We start from the raw sequence: 21,555 nt of genomic DNA, 5'->3' as shown, positions 1-21,555 counted from the left end.
CAAAGATCATGCTCTCTCTTCCCAACCATATTACCCCATCTTCTGGAATAGCAGTTTGTGAACATTATGTTCTCAGTATCCCTGTACATTCTTAAAAATTATTGAGGACCCAAAAATCATTTTGTTTATATGAGTTATATATATCAGTATTTGTCACATTAGAAATTAAAACAGAGAATTTTAAAAATATTGTTAAAATAATCAATCCATTACATGTTAACATTTTATGAAAAATGAGTATATTCTCTAAGCAAAAAAAAAAAAAGAAGAGTAGCATCATGCATTTTTGCAGGTCTTTTTAATGTTTGGTTTAAGGGAAGACAGCTGGATTCTCATATCTGCTTCTGCATTCAGTCTGTTATGGTATGTTGTTGAGGTTGAAGTATATGAAGAAAATCCAGCCTCACACAGATCTGTAGTTTAAAAAGGGAGGAGTATTTAAATAAACTTTTCAGGTAATTTTGTGTCCTATTCTTTGAAGAATGTTGCAGTGTGGACTCTGAAACTACATAGATGAAGTTTCCATACTCTGTTGCATTAAAATCTCTTTTTAATCTCTTTTACATTTATTTTAAATCTCTTTCTAAGGGTGCCTGGGTGGCTCAGTCAGTTAATGTCTGCCTTCTGTTCTGTTCATGATCCCAGGGTCCTGGAATCGAGACCCTCCTCAGGCTTCCTGCTCAGCGGAGAGCATGCTTCTCTGTCTCTCCCTCTGTCCCCTAACCCCGCTCATGCATGCTCTCTCTCTCTCAAATAAATAAATAAAATCTTTTAAAAAAATAAATCTCTTTTTAAAAGTCTTACACTTTGAGTGGATCTCTTATGCATGATTTTGTAATGCTTTGGTCATTTGAAAATCTTGGTTTCCTGACTTATGCCAATGGTAGCATTCCTAATAGTAGCACATTTTATTATTCACTACCTAAAGGTCACAATTATCAATATCAACTCTGCTCTCTTCAGAAAATGTGTTAAGAATTGGGATGCTGTTAAACTCAAGGTGACAGCTCAAATTTTCCAAAATTCCATTTTCACCGGAAAGGTCAAATTTTCTCACTGACAACAAACACTATCAGTTTTTCTTGAAGTGACCGTTTCACTTCTTTCATTTTTGAGAACATGTCTACCAGATATCCAAGTCTGAATAACCATAGTTTACCTATCATTTTTTTTTCAAGCAAAAAATGGTGTTCCACCAAAAAGCAACCAGTTCCGCTCACAACTCCATCAGAGAGGTGCTTTCCCTCAGGACAACCTCCATCCTCAGGGGTGCCACAGCACTGCCTTCTAGGTACTTCCTTTTGTGTCACACAGAATATTAAAAATATATATACTTCAGAGACAAGAACTCTAAAATTAATGATTTTTATGGCTTTATTAAAAAGGCTTTATTAAAAAGGGCATTCTTCAGTGATACTGGACTTCTAATTTATTTCATTTTTTAAATGTTTGCTGTGAAGGTATGGCTGTCAAGAAAAAGAGTAGTTTGTTCTGCTGTCTTGATTTGTATTAAGGCACTAGGAGTTTTTTTTGCCCACCATTGCTTTTGCCCTATATCAGTACAAATGCTAATATGGTAAAAGGCAAATAGGGCCTGAGCATTATTATTAAAACAGATTCGATGGTGTGAACCCATGAAAGGGTCTTCAGTACCACAAGGGGGTCTATGGAATATACCTCAAGAACCCCCATTCTGGAAGAACTGAATGAGCCCTCAGAATCTGTCAAGGGTTTCCTCTCCCTCAGTGCCTCGAATCCAATATGAGCCAGTCATCTGTGTGCAGGCTGGAAGCAAGAACTCAGGATAGAAGCAGAATTCCCATTGGGCTGGTCCTAAGATACCTCCTCTTGTCAAATTTACAACCTTTTCTGTCCTCACAGAATTTATGTATTAGTGGCACAATGAACACTATGAGTAAGTAAATGGAAAAAAAAAAAAAGAAACCTCAGACCTCAGTTTTGCCTCAGTCATCTGATGTGGCAAATATTGTTCCCATTTTATTTATTTATTTTTTTAAAAGATTTTATTTATTTATTTGACAGAGAGATAGAGAGCACAAGTAGGCAGAGAAGCAGGCAGAGGGAGAGGGAGAAGCACGCTCCCCGCAGAGCAGGGAGCCCGATGCAGGGTTCGAACCCAGGACCCTGGGGTCATGACCTGAGCCGAAGGCAGCCACTTAACCGACTGAGCCACCCAGGTGCCCCATATTGTTCCCATTTTAAAGAAGAGCAGATAGAGCTGCAGCTGGATTGAGTGAAGTGTTCCATGTCCCATAGTGAGTAAATGATGATATAGGATTCAAGGTCTAAAGCCAGGCTCTCCCCACCGGCACATGATTCTCACAGGTCTTAACAGGCCTCAGACACTACAGTAACATTTCGAAGTCAGTGACCCAGCTTTTGAGTTCTAAACCTACTTAGGGAAATGAGATGACAATTTTCCAAAAAAAGGAGTGGGGGAAAAAGCACAATGACTTCTGAAAACACCAAAATGTGTGCTTCAAGGGAAATCCTCAGGTTTTGACTGTTAGGCCTTCAAATGGGTTTCTTTCTAGACACTTACTCTGTGGGTGTTTAGTAAGCATTTCCTTTGTGTCCTGCTTTGTGGTAGGTGCTGGGAGTAGAGACGGTTCCTGTGCTGAAGCAGCCCACAGTTTTTAGAGGGGAGAAAGAGAGAGAGGGAAGAGACGTTCTGGAGGCAAAGAAACGCTAGCATCAGAAGGTGAGTTTAAAATGGCTGAGTGTGTGTGCGCACGTGTGCACGCGTTCACACCCACACACCCAGCTCATTTCTGTGTCTGAGATCTGAGACCTCCTGCAACTATACTAGATGAGAGAAACAGCTCCCAACTCTGCGTGACCCACATGCTACCCAGGATAGGATCCTCCTCCGAAAAAGAGAAGCTGGAAACAATAACCCTTTGTAATTCTAACAGCCCTGTGAGGAAGATATTTGTAGTCTACAGATGAGGAAATTAAGGCTTAAAGAGTCTGTTTGCTTTCCTTTGTCCCATTGCAATGTCACCACCTCCCATAGAGAGAAGTGCCTGGTGTCTCAGTCCTGCTCAAGGCACGGCCCTGGGCCAGAGCAGAACATCTCACTCCCTCTTTGCTTTTCTCTTTCTGCCTTCCTCCTGTTTCCACAGGGCTCTGCTCTTTCTGGCTGTGTCTTGCATTCCTCAAACACTTGCTCACCTCTTACAAGTGACGGCAGATTGGGTTCCTCTGGCCGAACCTTCTACTCTTTGCCTCAACCTTCATTTCGTTTTGTTGTTTTGGTTTCTTTCAGACCTTTGGTTTTTACTGATTCTGCTTCTCATGACCTGGGGTAAGCCTCTCTTCATCCTGTCTCCACGACCCCTGAGCCCCCCAGAGTCAGGACTCTGATTCTCTGTCGCTCAGGTGGTGCAAGTGCAAGATCGCCTTGAGAACGAAGCCTCCTGAAAGTTTACTCCCTGCGCCTCTGTCTTGCACCTTCCAATCCTGGCCTTGCAAAAATAGGATGCTTAACATCAAAAATTCCCTGGGCATTTTTTTTTTCTTTCAAGAACTATATTCCTTTGCAATTACTCACCCAATAGAGGACCTGTGGGTATAAAATTACCGGAAAGAGTTTAAAATCAGCTCAACCTTCTCTGAATCATAAACCAGTTTCTCATGCATTCATAGCTCATCCTTGGATTCTTTTAGTTTATTTTCCTTCCCCAGTAATGAATTTTTCAATGAGTTTCAATGAGTCAAGAAGCATAAATCATTGATTCATTCATTAAATTATTCAAACATGTATTATTAGCACCAGTATGCCAGGGGTTTTGACTGCTTCTGTTTTTTAATGGTCAATCCGTAATTGAACAAGTAGGATTCATAAAGTGTGATTACAAAAACAGCTTCATTATGTTTTTTCCTCATATCTTAACATGGATTCTATTTATTGTGGGTCCCTCTCCTGACTCTGAGGCACACATGGGCAGTTCTATGACTCTTCTAGTCACTCCTACGTAAAAAAGAAAGAAAGAAAGAAAGAAAGAAAGAAAGAAGAAAGAAAGAAAGAAAGAAAGAAAGAAAGAAAGAAAGAAAGAAAGAAAGAAAGAAAGAAAGAAAGAAAGGAAGGAAGGAAGGAAGGAAGGAAGGAAGGAAGAAAGAAAGAAAGAAAGAAAGAAAGAAAGAAAGAGGAAGGAAGGAAGGAAGGAAGGAAGAGAAAGAGAAAGAAAGAAAGAAGAAAGAAAGGAAAAGAAAGAAAGAAAGAAAGAAAGAAAGAAAGAAAGAAAGAAAGAAAGAAAGAAAGAAAGAAAGAAAGAAAGAAGAGAGAGGAAGGGAGGGAGGAAGGAAGGAAGGAAAGAAGAAAGAAAGAAAGAAAAAAGAAAAGAAAAAAATCCTATAATCAATTTAAGCAAGATTCAGACATTAGAGTATCTAGTACAATATATTATTTAACACTTCAATCTTTATTTCAAAACCTCACCCTCCTTCCCCTGGTTGTAAGTTAGCTCACTGCCCTGTGTGACTCCTTTGGGATTGGAACGGGAAGCAGGGAGGTGAAAGCAGCTAGAGTTCCCACTTGACTGTCAGAGGCCAGAAGCTTCATGCTCACTGGCCCCAGAAGTTCTGAAGAGGGTTTCTTGCATTGCTGGGCCCTTCCTTCTGCAGCTCCCCGGATCTGGGCAGGGCTTTCTTTTAGATGGCTGCTCCTGTAACCCTTTAGGTCCTGTCCCAGGGAGCTTGGCCTCAAAATATATTATTCTCCATTCTCCATGATATCCATATTAGCCATTCTCCTATTGTTGGATGGTTGGGGTGGTTGTTTTCAAGATTCTGATGTTCTAAAGTATGGTATGTTGACCTGTCTATGAGGAAAAATGTGTTCTTACATCCTTTTTACAACTCTTCAGACTTCAGGATGCCTGGGTGGCTCAGTGGTTAAGCATCTGCCTTCAGCTCAAGTCATGATCCCAGGGTCCTGGGATGGAGCCCCATGTCGGGCTCCTTGCTCAGCGGGGAGTCTGCTTCTCCCTCTGCCTCTGCCTGCCACCCTCCCTGCTGTGCTGTCTCTCTCTTGCTCGCTCTCTCTCTTTCTCTCTCTCTTTCTCTCTCTCTCTCTCACAAATAAATAAAAGCTTAAAAAAAAAAACTCTTCAGACTTCAAGCCCAGCACTCTTTTCTATACAATGACATGGATTCTCCCTTAAAGCTATTTTAGTGTGAATTTCACTCTACGAATGTATGTCCCCCCTTGGTAGATGCATTTTAGCTGTAGAATAAAAGGGCATTCATTGGTCTTGTTAAAGATGTCTCAGGCATCAGTGGGTAATCCAGGGTTGTTCTTCCTGGAGCCCTAAAGTCAGTCAGAGAGACATGGAAATCACCTGTTTCACAAATTATACTTTGTAGGTAGTGCTTGTTTATAAGCCAAGGTTGCTCCATCTGGCACATTCATTCTGTTAGGATTAGACTTGGCTCAATTGTTCTGTTAGACAATAGAGAAAAACACAGTGTTTAAATGTTAACACATTTAAACTTCTGCCCTAAGGAAAGAAGTTGGTACCTGAAGAAAGAAACACTGGTGCAAGACTCCCTGTAAACTTACAAAAGACTAAGAAAGGAGGGAGTTGTGTGAACTTAGAGCTCAGGAAGCCTTCCCTGAGGTGAATCCTCCTGGCCAGCAAGTGCACGCTCACCTCCAACTCCTCAGCCCTGGGGCTTAGTTTAATTGGTTCCTCAATTATAAGCATCTTCTCCTTCTCCTAATCTGCTTTTTGTTGGTGATGGTGGTGGTGGTGATTTAGCTCATGTTCTGTTTGTTGAACTTTTATTGAGCACTAGTTAGTGCAAAGTATTTATTGAGTGATAAGTAAATATGAATAAGATAGTGCTTGCTACCAAGAGCTCTGATCTGGTTGAAGAGAAAGATATGTAAGCAATTAACTCTAATACAGGCAGAATTAAACATGTATCAAAGAGAGGTGAAAATTATGGCTCAGAGGAGAAAATGATACATTTGCCCCAGTGGATCAAGAAAGTCTTCCGGAGGAGTTGACAGGAGAGCTTTTCTTTGAAGTATAACTGATATTTTTAGAAGTTAATAAGTAAAGGAAAGCATTTCAATTTGAGCAACACAGCATGTGTAATGGCAAAAAATATATTGCTATATTTGAGGAAAAGTGGATTATGAGTTGGGCTAGAGACAAGAGTTTGAGTCTAGAGATGATTGCCCAATGCAGTAGCTGTGTGTGGTCACTGAACAACTGAAATGTGCTATAAATGTAAAATATACAGCATTTTTATTTTAAAGCCTTCATGTGAAAAAATAATCTAATCTGTCTCAATAACTTTTATGCTTGTTAAATTTTGAAGTGATACTTTGAATATATTGAGTTAAGAAAATTAATTCACTCTTTCAATCTGACTTAAAAATTTAGTATTACATATGTGGCTCATATCGTAATTCAGTTAGTGCTGTTCTAGCAATTAGAGTACTATGAATTTTAAGAGAAGGAGTTTGAAAATCCTGCTGCAGGCAGTGGGAGACTTTGAGCATTTTTGAGCAAGTAACATGTATTCTATCCCCAAATCAAAAAGCGATGTTTTGGGCGCCTGGGTGGCTCAGTTGGTTAAGCGACTGCCCTCGGCTCAGGTCATGATCCTGGAGTCCCTGGATTGAGTCCTGTGTGGGGCTCCCTGCTCGGCAGGGAGTCTGCTTCTCCCTCTGACCCTCCGCCCTCTCATGTGCTCTCTCTCTCATTCTCTCTCTCTCAAATAAATAAAATCTTAAAAAAAAAAACCCAAAAAACAAAAAGCCATGTTTTATCGAGAAAAGGAACAAGCCTTATTTTCCGTATCTTGTATACATACTCCGATCCCCATAGGCATTTAATGCTTGTTCAACAAATGACTTCTTTGGACATACACACTTTATCCAACTGATTATTGATCAAAATTACCCTACAAAATGCTTCATTATAACTGACTTTAATGTATGTTTATTAAAACTCAAATAAGCAAAAAGAAGGAATTAAAACTCACCCAGAATCTACCAGTCCAGATAGCTACTTAAATATTTTAGTACGTACCCGTCAAGTAAAGGACCATGCTAAACTACTGTTCTTAAATAGCTGCATTGCATTAGTGGTATGGTGTACAGTTGCCCGTGGAAATAAATTTTGTTCCACACATGATTTTTAATGGCTGCATAGTATTTCATTGTATTGATATATCCACTTAGTTCAGTAATCTCTTATTATTGGACATTTGTTGTTAATTTTCACTATATAAAAGTTTCTTAGTTCTTTATTTCAATGAGTTAAAGTCAAAGAAAAAAGGAATGAAATAAAGATGTTAATATGGACTTTGATTTCTCTAAAGACATCTAACAAAGCAGGTGCATAGAAATCACTGGCTCCCTTAAGATCCAAGGCTGAATTTTGTAATTAAATGGCTTTTAAGTGTTCCCAGTAACACAACAATCGAAGTGATTCTAATTAATGAATCTGTCTCCCTCCCTCAGTCCCTCCCCACTCCCCGTGTGTGTGTATGTGTGTGTGTGTGTGTGTGTGTGTGTGTGTGTGTGTGTGTGTGTGTGATACAAATAAACATAAGACAACTTCCTCTGGCTGAGTTAACTCTCCACTCTCTTCTTGTTGCTGTTTGAAAAACTTGTTTATATAAAAGTTAGAAATATAGTACAAAGATCTTTTCTCCTAAACCATTTGAGGGAAAATTGCTGACTTAGTGCTAAATCATTGCTAGGTAGCTTAGTGTCTCTGCAGACAAAGACATCCTCCTGTGTAACTAAAATACAATAACCAAATTCAGGAAATTAACCTTGATACAGAACTACCATCTCATCTTCAGACTCCCCAAGTTTCTCCAGCTGCCCCAGTAGTGCCCTTTACAGCGAAAGGGTCCAGTCCAAATCACACCGGGCGTTTAGTAGTCCTGCTGCTTTTTGTTTCCTTCAGTCTCTCCTTGATTTTCATGACCTTGACACTGATTACATATCAGTTATTTAGAATCTCCTTCAGTTTAGGTTTGTGTGAGATTTCCTCATGATTATATTCCAGTTATGCCTCTTTGACAGGAATATCACACGGAAGTAATCCAATGGCTTTCTCATTTCATCCTTTCACAATTTCAGTTTGTCCTACTACTAACGGCATTCGTTCTGTTGGGTCTGCCGGGTTTCTCCACTGTAAAGTAACTCTCCTCCCCTCTGTAATACTTTGAAACTATGTAAATATTCTGTTCCTCCTCAGATTCTCAAAGTATTCATTCATCTGTTTATATCAGTAGGAACTCATTGTTTATTCAATTTGTTATAACCTGTTATATCACTATTTTAATGCTCAAATTGTCTCTGATGAGGCCTGTTGGAGTCAATTGAAACTGGCTTCTGTGTCTTTCTAATGCCCAGTCATTGTTGGAACATTTCCTTGCTTTCTGGCACAAGATATTTCAGACTAAATTTGTATTTGCCCTGTCTTAGTCTTGGAATCAGCCCTTGCTTATTTTAGTGAAAAACGGTATCTAGAAGCCAAGTTTTGGGTGCTAGGGGTGCTTGTTGCTATTGGGGTGTCATGTTCTCAGGTCCTCCCAGTGGACATATATACACAAAACTCTAAGTTCATCCTGATGACCATCATTCAAATCCAATACCCCAAGGTTCGTTTTGTTTTTCTTTCTTTCTGTATTTGTAATGCCCTTCTCCAGCAGTGAGAAAATGGGCTCCCATTATTCTTAATATTTGTAAATATGATCAACCTCCCTGTATGTACACGATTTCCATCATTGCTGCCAAATCCTTTCCCATCACTGCAGACGGCTTCCTCTCCCTACTTGGGCTCTGACACACTATCCCAGGTTCTCCTTGCCCTTGGGGGACTCCTTTCTCACCCTGCTTATGCTTTAACTTCTTTTTTTTTAAAGATTTTATTTATTTGTTTATTTATCTGAGAGAGATAGAGCATGGGGGCGGGGGGTAGGGTCAGAGGAAGAAGCACGCTCCCCACTGAGCAGGGAACCTGATGCAGGACTCGATCCTGAGACTCCAGAATCATGACCTGAGCCGAAGGCAGTCAGTTAACCGGGCGCCCTATGCTTTAACTTCTGATGCCAGGCTCCCCATCCCCACCTGACTGCCCTCCTCACACTGCTTAATCTCCATCACAATATCAGGTGACCCTGTTCTCTATATGAGCTTTGACACAGCATTCTGAGCTACTTGCCCTTCTTGTCCCTCTGCATTGACACCTAATTTAGTGGCTTTGGGACCGAATCATTCAAGAATGGAAGGAAAGGGGAAGGGAAGAGGAATATCTCCAGTTGTATTTTATATTAAAAAAAAATCCCTGTTCCTTTGGACCCCACTGGAAATGTACTACCCACATCAAGGTATAAAAAAAAAAGCCCTTCTTTGTTGATAAATACAATAAGAGTCCTTAAAACTACTCTTTGAAACTCTGTACTTATTTTATCTCTGTTACTCCTGATATACAATATCATTTGTTAAATGAGGGACAGGGAGAGAGTTTAAATTCCCATGTGCTGATAACAGCAAAGAAGAGGAAATGTTCAGCCTACATGGCATTTTTAAAAACATGAGGCAAATGTCCTCCAGCCTTAAGGATAGCATATCTGATATATTCATTTGACTATTGCGATGTTACAAAAGAAGACTCATTGTTTAGAATCTTTTGCGATTTGACTAGATTTAAAAAAAGAAGAAGCAGCAGCCTGTTTGGGGGCTTTAAAGGGTTCTCAGAGCTATTCTGAAGGCCCTTTTCCACCTCAGATCTGCTGGTCACAGACGTCTGGCACTTCCTTCTGCCTTCCAAGGCTGCACCAGCTAGAATGTGCTTCCTGGGCTCTCTTTGACCTTAGTAGAGAGAGCTCTATTATTTCACAGGCACAGTCTGGTCAGGGGAAGACATTCTCGCATGTGTCAGGCTAATTACAGATCACTCTAAGTGCTACCCATGCAGATGTGTCATCCCCATCAAGCACTGCAAGCACCACCCCTTCCCCCAGAGCCCCTTCCCCAGGCCTTCCCTCTCAATGCTGAATTCAGAAAGACTGGCCTGGAGCAGACAGATGCACAACTCCCCACTATGACCAGGTCAATGTCTACAATGCAGGGCCTTTGAAAATTGAATTTGGTCAAGTCCAGGCATCAATGGATACCAGTATGGGAGCCTAAAAATAAACCAGGCAGAGGAAGCTTCAAAGACTTTCTAGAAGGTGGAAGGAACTAGAGGTTACAGAGGGCAGTGGAATGACTTCTAATGGCCTCATGGAAGCCATCAGGAATTCTTAAATTGCCAGGAATGTCATCAAGTACTGTACCATGCTGTTCATGAATGAGGACAGGCAGAACCAAGCATAGTGAATATAATAGCTCTTTAGTCTTTGGAACAGAAGTGTGTGTATGTGTGTCTGTGTCTATGTGTGTGTGGAGGGGGTGCCTTGTGGCGTCTGCCCTCCACTGAGGGCTTGATGTAGGTACACTCCATGCCCTGATGTCCTCAGAGTTCCGTTCCATCAAGAAATGACCTATCAGTTCTTCATATCTAGTAAATATCTGGTGCCAGATTTGGTGTGCAGTTCCCTGCCTGTCAGGGTTTTCCTTTCATCCCATTATGTCAAATTCAGTATGTCTAAATCATACTCATAGATTTTCCGCATAAAACTACATGAACTCTGGGGTTTTCTTTGAGTCACACAGGCTTAAAAACTCAGTATTCACTTTATATTATTCCCTCCTTATTCCTCCTTCCCTGCCAAGGCCTCTCAGTTGCCAAGTCCAGGAGATTCCTTTACAACATCTCTTCATTATCTCCTGCTTGTTCCTTAGTTCAGATGCTCATTATCTCACACTGGACTGCTCTAAGTTAGCCTTATTTTTTAGTAAAATATTTTTTATTTAATGCATAAACATTTACACCTACTTACTAGCAAAAATCTATAAATTCATACTATAACCTATAGATCATTATGGTAATTTTTTTTACAAAATTTGAACCAAAAAGTGGCATAAAACTATTCTCTCCGTTGTATTGTGAAGTGTCATGTACAGTCCTATTCTATTGTTGGAATAACAATTTATACAAATTTTAAGAAAATTATAAAACATTTAGGAAGGCCAGTTTCTCCCATTCAAAAATCCCCTTCATCACCCCAGCCGGTCTTCCTGAGCAAACTGAGCCATAAGAGGAGGTGGGAAGTGAGGATGACTGATGGTCATCACTGTTTCTCCACATGATCTAGACTCACATGTGTTTGCAGTTAAAGGCTGCTATTGTCCATCATAACCAAATGACCATAGTCTTGCTTGGAGTCTGGCAATATTTATCATAAATGATATAAAGATCATAAGTTTGGACTCTAAGGTAGCATCTTCTTTGTAAAATCTGTTTTAGCTTTACAAATTAAGTAGCAGATTTGGAAGAACATAGAATGAAGTGTTAGAGACAAATGAGGCAACCCTACATACACATGGAAAAAAGTAGAAGCTTCTTACTCCTTCTGTTCACATCATACTAAGCATTTGTCAGAAAAAGACATGGTGATAGAATTGAGTGGATGACACAAAATAGAAATGAGCCTCTTTGGTTTTGTTCTTTTAAAAATTTTTTTTTTAAGAAAAATAGTACTAAAGTTGTCATAACAATAGAAACAAATCTGTTTGGAAATCAGTCAGCCCATCCAGGCACTTAAACTGTGTAGTGAAAAATCTTATACCTTCTAGCTCTGACATCCAAGTACCTTTGGATAAGTAACTAATTTACCTTTTTGGATAAGTAACTAATTTACCTTCTCAATGGAAGATTAGACACAGGCCATATTTGCCACCAGATATTGTTACAACATTCTTTGTGACCCCTTGTCCTAGTGAGATACAAGAAAGGACACATCCTAGAGGAAGCAAGTGTTTCAGCTGCTAAAACCAGGAGTCATCTGATACATTTTAAAGTTCTCATCAATGCATTTATAAACAAATTATAATAAACATTTTTGTAAGTACAATTGCATCTTGTTACCAGGTATCTAATATTAAAGAAGTGGACCCTTTTAACTTCATTTAAAGTTAAAGACAATATGTAAAATATAATGGAAATTTTACATAACTTCTTTTATGTTGTTTTAAGGCTGCCTTTGTATGTTAGCTAAATGTTTCTGAAGCTTAAATGGTTGTTATTTTAAGTCTGCAAAATAAAAATTGCTTTGACCTTTTAGGGTATTGTTTTGGATTTCGTTATCACGGTGAACTTTAAGGGTATGATTCTGTTTTCTATTATCAAATACCTCCTTCTTGCAGCCTCGTAATAGAAAAGTCACAGTCCTTAACTCCAATACCCAATAGAATAAATATGACTATAATTTAACACAAAGAGTGAATGGCAAGGTCAGACTTTAAAAGCCACATGGAGATTAGATTAGCACAAATGAATGTATGCATGTATTATATTGAATAGAGTGAAATTATGTGTATAGTGTATGCATATCAATGGGTACTTTAGGGAAACTGTTCTCTTGGGTAGGAATTAGCTGTGGTTGACTGAGTTTGCAAAGTACAGCAAGGTTATTAAATAAACAATATAGTAAGACAGTCCACTTAACCCAGATCATAAATGAAATCAGTTGTAGGCTGTTTATGTCTGTGATGTGGAAGGCACAAATTGCCTTTCTCTTTCGGCAAGTGTACTATAAAGAGACGAGATGCATCATGGTTACTGCTAAGCTTGCACTTGGAAATTATTCTACAGAAAGAGAGAGACAAAGACCATCAGTCAATGGTGTGATGTTCATTGTTCAAGACAACCAAATGACAAGGGCTGCCTCAAACTTTCCCCACTGGTTATAGTTATTAAAAAGACAAGCTACCTTCTTGGCTCTCCTTAATGCAGTCAGCCAGGTCCAGACAGAGAATCACCTCAGAACAGAACAGACCACTACACTCCGTGTTCACACAGCCTGTCTGGCCCCATGGAAATCGTTTGGCAGACCAGTTCTACCCTTCTGTGCAGTTCATTCAGGGTCCTTACACTGAGAAGGGGATAGTTCAAAGGGTTGAAGCCCTCTCTGCAAGAGAGAATCTGAATATACCAAATGACCACAGCATCTTGGAGTTCTTCGGTTATACTCTCCCATGGGGGGCGTTTGTCAAAATGGGCTTGGATGGAGTCAGGTTATTTTGTTCACGGTAAATAAGATGGAAGGCCTTATTAAAGAAACTCTTCAGTCAACTTTCCTGAAGCCTGGAAGCTTGCAACGATGGGGTAGGGTTAGGAGGAGGGCATCAAGGTAATGGAAATTCACAAACAACTTTCTGATTGGCGTGCATCTCTCTGATGGGGGAAAAATCAGCCTTCAGTTCAATAACATATGCAGTGCAGACCAAGGTATTTGAGAAAAGCAGGACCTGTTGCATCCTCATCACAGTGAAGACCCAGGAGCAGATGTTCAAGGTTTATTCACAACCAAGTGTGATCATGACTGGCTTCCATCCTGATTAGACAGTGCCCTCGGGGCGCCTGGGTGGCTCAGTCATTAAGCGTCTGCCTTTGGCTCAGCTCATGATCCCAGGGTCCTGGGATCACGCCGGGCATTGGGCTCCCTGCTCAGCGGGAAGCCTGCTTCTCCCTCTCCCACTCCCCCTGCTTGTGTTCCCTCTCACTGTGTGTCTCTCTCTGTCAAATGAATAAATAAAATCTTAAAAAAAATAGTGCCCTGACCAAAGTGTTCTGATTGGTTGAGGCTCATCTACCAACTGTTACTACTCTGACCATCACCTCCACTGGAGTTCTTGCTAGCCCATGGCACTTTAAGAGCCCAGGAAATTCACAAAACTGTCAGCTGCAATTCTTCTGATTTGGAGAAAGAGAGACAGATGGAGACAGACAGAGAGACAAAGAGTTGACCATATATTTTGAACCCAAAGATGCAAACAATTTAGCTATATTTTTCCTATATGGAAAACTAAGCATTTTCCTCCCACTAGAGCCAAAAGCAAGCGAAGAAAGATGTGGGGGGCATACCCTGTCTATGGTATGGTACTCCTGAAGCATGCCCTAGGAGGTGTGACCGAGTGTTTCCTCCTCACCACCTCCCTCCCCTCTCCACCTTGCATCTATAAGGCCCTTTCCTTCCGTTTGGATCTAATCCTTTGCTCCACGCATACATATGCTGCTTTTTACTATTGGTTTCATTTTACAAGATCCTTGAAGGCAGGTAGGAACCATGTCATATTTTGTGTTGCCTTTGTTTCCCGTCCCTTATCTATTGCAGAATATTTTGTCAACTGATCAATTAATACCAACAAATGTGGTGTTGCTCAGTGGATTCAGTTCTTTCCAAGCTAAACAAGACTCCAGAGGGGGAAAAAAACTCTCTCTCATGTCCCACTCTTTTATTCCCTACTTTTTTATGAAAGACAGCCCCCCGTGTGTGGTTATGTGGTTCTGCGATGATCAACCACAGCTCCTACTGTGAGGAAGGCTGTGGGCACGGCAACATGGCTGCTAACCCATAGATTCCGGCAGAATGACTTGTTTCCAGGCAAAGAAGTGGGTGGATGAGTCTTTGCTTAATCATCTCCAGGGAAAGAAAAAGGACTGACAAGTTTCAGTGAGCTATTTCAGTTTCTAATTAATCTTTCATACAGGAAGTTCTTTTTCCTGTCCAATCAAAGTCATTCTGCCACAAATTAAGGCAAATTTTTCTAGTTTTCTTCTTTTTTGAGATAGATCAGAGGCGGGCGTCATCCTGCATTTCGTAACTGGTTATGGGTAAAAATACATGGATAAAAAATAGATTGTTTACTTAATGACATTTATTAAAACGAGCATGTTACCAGGAGTCCCACTCAAAGTCAATGGGACCTAGAAGGGAAAAGAGAGTTCGCATCTTGCTGTGAAAGTATGTTGAATTCCCAAAGTGGGGACAAAGAGGTGTCATGAGACAGTCTCTTCTTGGACAGGGTCTTGGGTGTGCTGTTTTGTGTTGTTTGGGTAGGTTGTGTGGGAGAGAGGATGTATTTGTTCAGCTGGTTTGGATGTTTGAGGTGGGGATGTGAGAGGGATTAGGTGAGGCTTCTGTGTGATAAAGGACAAAGAATCTTTAAAGCTCTCTCTTCCTCACCTGCCTGTATTGGGAAAAGCACCCAACTCTGTCATCAAGTCTGTGACCCTTATACAGACAGGAACCACATGGAATATTTATGCAAGATTGTCTGTTGTGTGGAATTTGTGGAAACCCGACCACCCTTCCTATGGGTCTGCTGCCAAGGTCCTGAAATAGCTCTGAGGGCCAGGACCTTTCCACTATGGTATTTTGCCTTTCTGTGTTGCATACAATAGGGGAAAGGAGGGTGACCTCCCATCATGCTTCACTGTGGCCTCTCTGGCACCCAACTTGTTACCACCCCTTTACTTCCTCTCACACCCTTTCATCTATCCAAACTTGGGAGAAAAACAGAGAAAGGGAAAAGAGGAAATGGAGTCTGGGACCAGCCTTCAGCTGAAGGACAGCTGCTTATAACTTCAAGCCTTTCTCGGGCATCTCCAAATACCTTCTCCAACCACTGACCCACACAGAAAATTCTATCTTATTCCCTCCCAAGTTGGATTGTATCATTCATTTTGCTTTATATTTATGCAATGAATTTTATTCCCCCCACATCTCCCCTCTACATCTATACACACACAAAAAAATCCTCTTAATAATTTACCCATATTCTAGAATTATAATAGAAACATAGAGCACATTAGTGAGTACTCCTTGAGATTGTGACAACTAGTTGGAAATTTAGAGATAACCTAATCCAACCCTCTCACTTTTTGATTAAGAGACTCAGATGGGTAAAATGACCTACCCAAAATCAGACAAATCATAAAATTAGGAACCAAACTAGAAATTAGTACAAATGCTTTGTGTAGGACTATCTGTAGGTCATGGCCCTTGCAGCCAATCAATGACCAATAACTGATGTGACTTCGAAAAAAGGTGTTAGAACTCTCTGATAATTAGGAATGACGAGAACAGAGATGAAAAAGAGAACATTTGCCCCAGGCTCAAGTACACTCTAAAACATTAAGTCTGCTGAAACCCAATGGAATATTAATTAAGGGAGCTTTATTCTGGGGCAAAAGCACCTAGATAGCTGTTGTAATAGTCAAGACAAACTTCTGACCTTTCAGTCTGTCAAGTTTTATTGCCATGATTTAAACATTATGAAGCTTGTGTGAGCCATTACCTGCACCTCTCTTTGTTATAAATTACACTGAAAATGCTCCACAGCATTGCAAGAAGAAAAAAGGACCACTATCAGTGGAATATATAGAGTTTTGCTAGTTGAATAAGCCAAAGGGTTATTCAACAATGGATAAATATTCAAACCCCAAGCCACATGTATTCCTGCTAGTGTGTTCCCATTACCTCCTGCCATGCTGGGTTCAATGGATTTTCCACCAAAGACAATGACTAGTCAAGTTCAAGTATGATATATTAAGAACCAGGCTATCAGAGTTTTTAGAAAATGACATGTAATTTTGCAGAGATGCAAGATGTTGGAGAAGAATCCTATCAGTAGTGCTTCTTTCTGTGAAATCCTAATGAGAATGTTTATTGCTAACAATTTTTAAAATTAAAGGATTCTACTAATAAAAAAAACACAAATAAAAGCATGAGCAGTGATGAAAGTCTGTGGATTCCTCTGATCCTGTGCTGTATTAAGAAATACAATAGGGCAAATTAGGCTGGGCTTCTTTCATTTTTTGAAATGGTTCAGAAATCCTTGGACTTAAAGTCAGTACATAAAAAAGTTCCATTATCTTAATTATCAGTGGTCATGCTTTTTCATGGAATGCCTTTCATTTCAGAGATGGTGGGTGCTTACTCAGCATTAGCAAATGTTAAGGGACACATTTACACTAACCCACTATATGCTGGTCTTCATGGATAATTGAAATCCACATTTTTTCCGACTCTCTTTCATCTTCAAGGTAATCAGGAGGTACTGTCAAGGAATTAATTTATCTCCTAGCCAACCACGTATTTTGCCATTGCTTCAGATCAGTTCTCTGACTGATGTTGTTTCATGTTCCTAAGCTCCCCTATCTGCCTTTTGGCAGGGCCATGATGACATAAAGAGGGTACCATTTTAGAAGTCAGGGCATTCGGGTCCAAGTCTGAACCCTGAAATATACTGGGCACCTCTGACAAGTCACTTTACCTCTCTACCTTGTTTCCTTCATCAGTGAAGTGATAGCATTGGATCCAACAAAATGTACATTTTCTTCTAGTTTTAGCACTCACTGTGTCTGAAATGGCAAGAAAAGAAAGAAAGAAAAAAACGAAAAAGAAAGAAAGAGCAGAAGGGAACAAAAGGGCTGGGCTAAACCATGTTACAGATCTTTAATGCCTGTTTAGTTGGCACTTAGCAGCACCAGAGAAAGCAAGCCCTGCCTGCTGGAGTCATTTTAACCTGGAGTGACAGCATTCGCCTTCTTGCTAGGACAAGATCTTATTTCATATCAAATAATACAGTTCCTTCAAAAGCGAACTTTGAATTAGTCATAATGCAAGAATTCCAAGGTATAATCAGGATTGGATCACAATTCAGTCACAAAGTGAATCACTATATCTAACTTCTTCCAAGATCATTTTCTATATTAACCCAGGAATTTTTATCCCTTTTTAGACATTTAACTAGCTTTTTAAAACAAAGATGAAACTAACCTTTTGCAATTGCACACTGTAGTGTGAGGTACGATTCAGCTAAGGGCAATTTTTCTAACCATTTAGTGCTCTGGGAAATTGTGTTTATGCATATTTATATACAAATGCTCAGTCATTTACACTGAGAAATCCGTACCTAGACATTTACCTGATGAAGTCAGTTTTCCCCATTAGCTGTACTCCTGTCAATCCAACCCAAAATAGAAGACCCCTTTGCAGAATCTGAAGACAGAGGTTAGGGCAGGTGGCATCTAATAGGATCTCATATCAGAAGCTGTTCTGGAGAAGTCCAGGAGAGGACTTGCCTTTGGCGTCGGGCAAAGGCACACTTCTCTCAGTTGGCCCTGGAGCTTTTCTATCATGGAACCCATGAGGTTCCTATTGAAAGGTCGTGACAATTAGAACGAGGATCAGAACGTGGCTTATGTGGGGCAGCTGACTCAGTTCCCTTGCGTGCAGGTGAGGCAGGCCTGGCAGTTAGTTTTGCTTCGCAGAGGGTTATGCAATAGTGAAACCCCTGTGCATTTGCCGTCAAGATTCTCAGCAAACTGTCCTACCCCATTGGCAGTTGCTCTCGTGCTCTTGATGGCAGTGTGATGTAACAGTGCACATCCAGTTGCACGAATCCAGCAAACATTCTTGAGTGCCTGGTCTGCCTCAGGCCGTGTGCGGCCTGAGAACAGAGTTAATTATTCCCAATCCTCATCCCTTGAGAGCATTAAGCTCAATCTGAGTTTCAGAGAAACCTTCCTGGAGCAACTAATGCCTTCAGGGAGCCGAAAAACAGAAGGGAGAGCCACATGGACAGACTCCGGGAAACCTTTCCAAAAGACACCTAGAAATGGGCAGAGTCTGGAAAGCTCCATCTCTAAAGGGAAGGGCAAGCAGGTTTGTGTGAGCAGAGCTCCGGTCAGTACATTTTTTTAAAGGGCCAGATAGTAATTACTTCAGGCTTTGTATCCCGAGAGTACTCAACTATTGCTGTAAGCTGAAAGCAGCCATACACAGTTGGGTGTGGCAGTGTTCCAATAAAGTTTTATTTCCAAACCAGGTGGCTGGCGATATTTGACCCAGGGGCCGTAGTTCGCCAGTCCCTGGAGAAGAGCATCACTTGCATGAAGGGCAGAGCAAGCGTGGTGATTTTAAGGTCAAGGGCCTGTTGTGATGGGACTCCTTCACCAGGTCAAGGGGGTTGGATTTGTGGGAAAGGAGAAGCAGTTAAGGCCTCAGCTGCCCTTATGAAGCCAAAGGCTAAATGGCCTTAGTAGTCCTTGCTGAAACTCAGAAAGGAAACCCCATGCCAAGCAAAGGCGTTGGCGGTTTCATCTCTTCTCTCAGGAGGCCCAGAGTTCTTCCAAGGCCTTGCCCACACAGTTGGCACCATAGGAGTTTCTAAGCTAAGCCAGGCTCTTTCCTGCATGTGACTAAAAGCACCAGTGTCTCTTTCCAGTTCTCTCCAGAGGCCTTTGGAGACAAGGGCATAATGAGATTTTTTATGTTTGTTCAAGAGCAGGGGAAGGGGAACAGGAGTTCTAGATAGTACCAGGGATCTTCTCAACAGAATACGTGTATTTTCTCCACTCACATAGAGATTTGGGAAATCACAAGGATCTATGCAAATGTGTTTTCCATTACATTACCATTTCCTGTCTCTATTTGCAGACTCCCACTCCAACCATATTTGCTATGAGCCCAACTGAGAATAATTTGGCTTGTTCCTTTCATTGTGTGACAGTTTGGCTGGCCCCCTGCCACACATTCAGAATGTACCCTAAGTGAAATAGTGTCTGCCCTCTTCTTATAGCTCTGGGTGAGCCGAGAAATGCAGGGTTGCCAACTCTCAGAGGAGTACGGCAAGGTTGTTAGATGCAGCTAGGCAAAGGAGAAGTGAATGGATTCTTTTGGTAACTGAATTCTCTTAAAACAAACACTTCTGCAGCTAGAGAGAGGGAAAAGGGGAAACCAGCACTACCCCAAGAGCCTTACATGCTTTGTCTCATTTGATGTTCCCAACAACCATGGGAAGAGGTTAGTGATGCCTTTATTTTCTGATGAGGAAGCTGGGTCTTGGAGATGGCTAAGCTAGGCTTCACTAGGTTGGCATGATTATTTTTTCAGTGTACATTTTTGCTCTTATAAATTAGAACAATTATTAACTTTATGAGTCAGTATCATGAAGATTGAGATAGTATCTAAAGGTTATTGGCATGCAGTTTCCTCTGTATTACTAGAAGTCGACACTGATTCATAGCCTCCCAGGGATAATGGGACTTCAAAGGTTATCTAAACTAAGCATTAGCATGGAGTAGCTGGAGCCTCGCCCAAGCTGGTAGATTTGTAGTGGTAAACCTGTGAACTCCTCTACCATTGGAAGTGTTGAGTGGTGATATGAAAGCAGCCCAAACTATTTCAGGGTTTGCAAAAGAGAAACATAGCTGGTAAAGACACCAATTAAAAACGACCCTTTTGCACTGCAGAAGATTGTGGGAGTTTTCAGCACATGGTACTTATTAAGTATCTTTGATTATTTCAAAGCTTTAGATGACTGGGAAGCTAAATAAGCAACTTGAAATCTCTATGCAGTTTTTCAGGGCGGTGCCTAAGAAATACTAGCTCTATGGTTATAAAAGGCTATTATGGATACCTACCTCATTTACCTCCAGAAGTGAGAAATGCTGACTCCAAGGTGAATTTTGTCTTCAACTAGAGTCAAAATGCTGTGGATAAATAGAAAAAGGAGCATGAGTATAATTGTGAAAGAAAACCCTAAAATACACAGGCATCCACAAATGCAAGGACTTCCCAAAACACTAGAGAAGTATTTCATAGAATATGACCTTAGACCTTGAATTTATGCCGTGGCCACTGAAAGAGGGACACTTCCACCAAGAGAGAGAGGGGATGTTCGTGGATAGTTCCTTAAGGTAAACACTTCTTCAAATATCAAGGCAACTCTGACCCTTGTAAATTATTTGGGGAAAAAATGTAATTAGATTCAACAATTATGAAATGAAGACTGGCATGGGTTTATAAATTTTACCACAACCATATGCACCAGCTATAAGTCAAGTCCCTGTTAATACTAATTAAATCTTTAAAGTATTAATCATCTTTTGAATTCAATGCAACTCTTATCTATGGAAATATTTAGTCATCAAATGAAAAACACTTAATGGCAAACTCCAACTGTTAAGTCACTTTTAACCTACTTTTAATCTTAACAATTGCAATTGATGAAAGGATAAGTTGATGTTAAAAAAATGTAAATGATCAACAGAAAAACTGGACATTCTGCTAAACTACAGATAGCACTCTTTCAGTTTGTCTTAAGAGGCTCAGAATACAGATATGAAAATCATGGAAGCATGTCATTATCAAGATTCTCAGCAGTTTGAGCTTTCCCACAATCGGGACAATCGACTGTCACAATTCAGAGACCTTTACACCTCTTCTCAGAAGCTGTGGATGGTACCGTGAACTCTGGCCCAGTCCTTGCTGGACATTCAGATTTGGGTACCCACCTACTCTCATTTTGTCATAGTAATTTTGGAGATAAATTTAAAAAACCATTGTGAAATTAACATACCTTATTTAAGATATAGGCAAATCATGTTGTAGGGGAAAAAGGAATCAAAGTATAGTTGGAACAGGACTCCAATTTTCTGAGGTATTTAACTTAGTTCTGTCTCACTGGTGGGATTATGGATGACTTTTCTTTTTCATTCTTTCCTACATTCAACAAATATTGCTTTAATGGTTAGGAAAACATTTTTAAATACTCTTTGTTTTTAATAAAGCATATTAGAAAACTAAAGGTGTTAAGCATGG

General features: G+C 40.4%; 1 long non-coding RNA gene across 1 annotated transcript in view; it reads left to right on the top strand.

Annotated features, from left to right (window-relative positions):
• The first annotated feature begins 2,610 nt into the window (after window positions 1–2,610).
• Window positions 2,611–21,555, top strand: part of LOC118356777 — a 28,997-nt gene continuing 10,052 nt past the window's right edge. Inside the window, exon 1 of the long non-coding RNA XR_004819932.1 lies at window positions 2,611–2,722. This is a non-coding gene — a long non-coding RNA (uncharacterized LOC118356777). The remainder of the gene's footprint in view (window positions 2,723–21,555) is intronic.

This window comes from Zalophus californianus, chromosome 2, assembly GCF_009762305.2.
Source record: "Zalophus californianus isolate mZalCal1 chromosome 2, mZalCal1.pri.v2, whole genome shotgun sequence".
Lineage (NCBI taxonomy): Eukaryota > Metazoa > Chordata > Mammalia > Carnivora > Otariidae > Zalophus > Zalophus californianus.
Note: the sequence above shows the minus strand (reverse complement) of the source record. Positions and strands in the feature narration are given on the sequence as shown.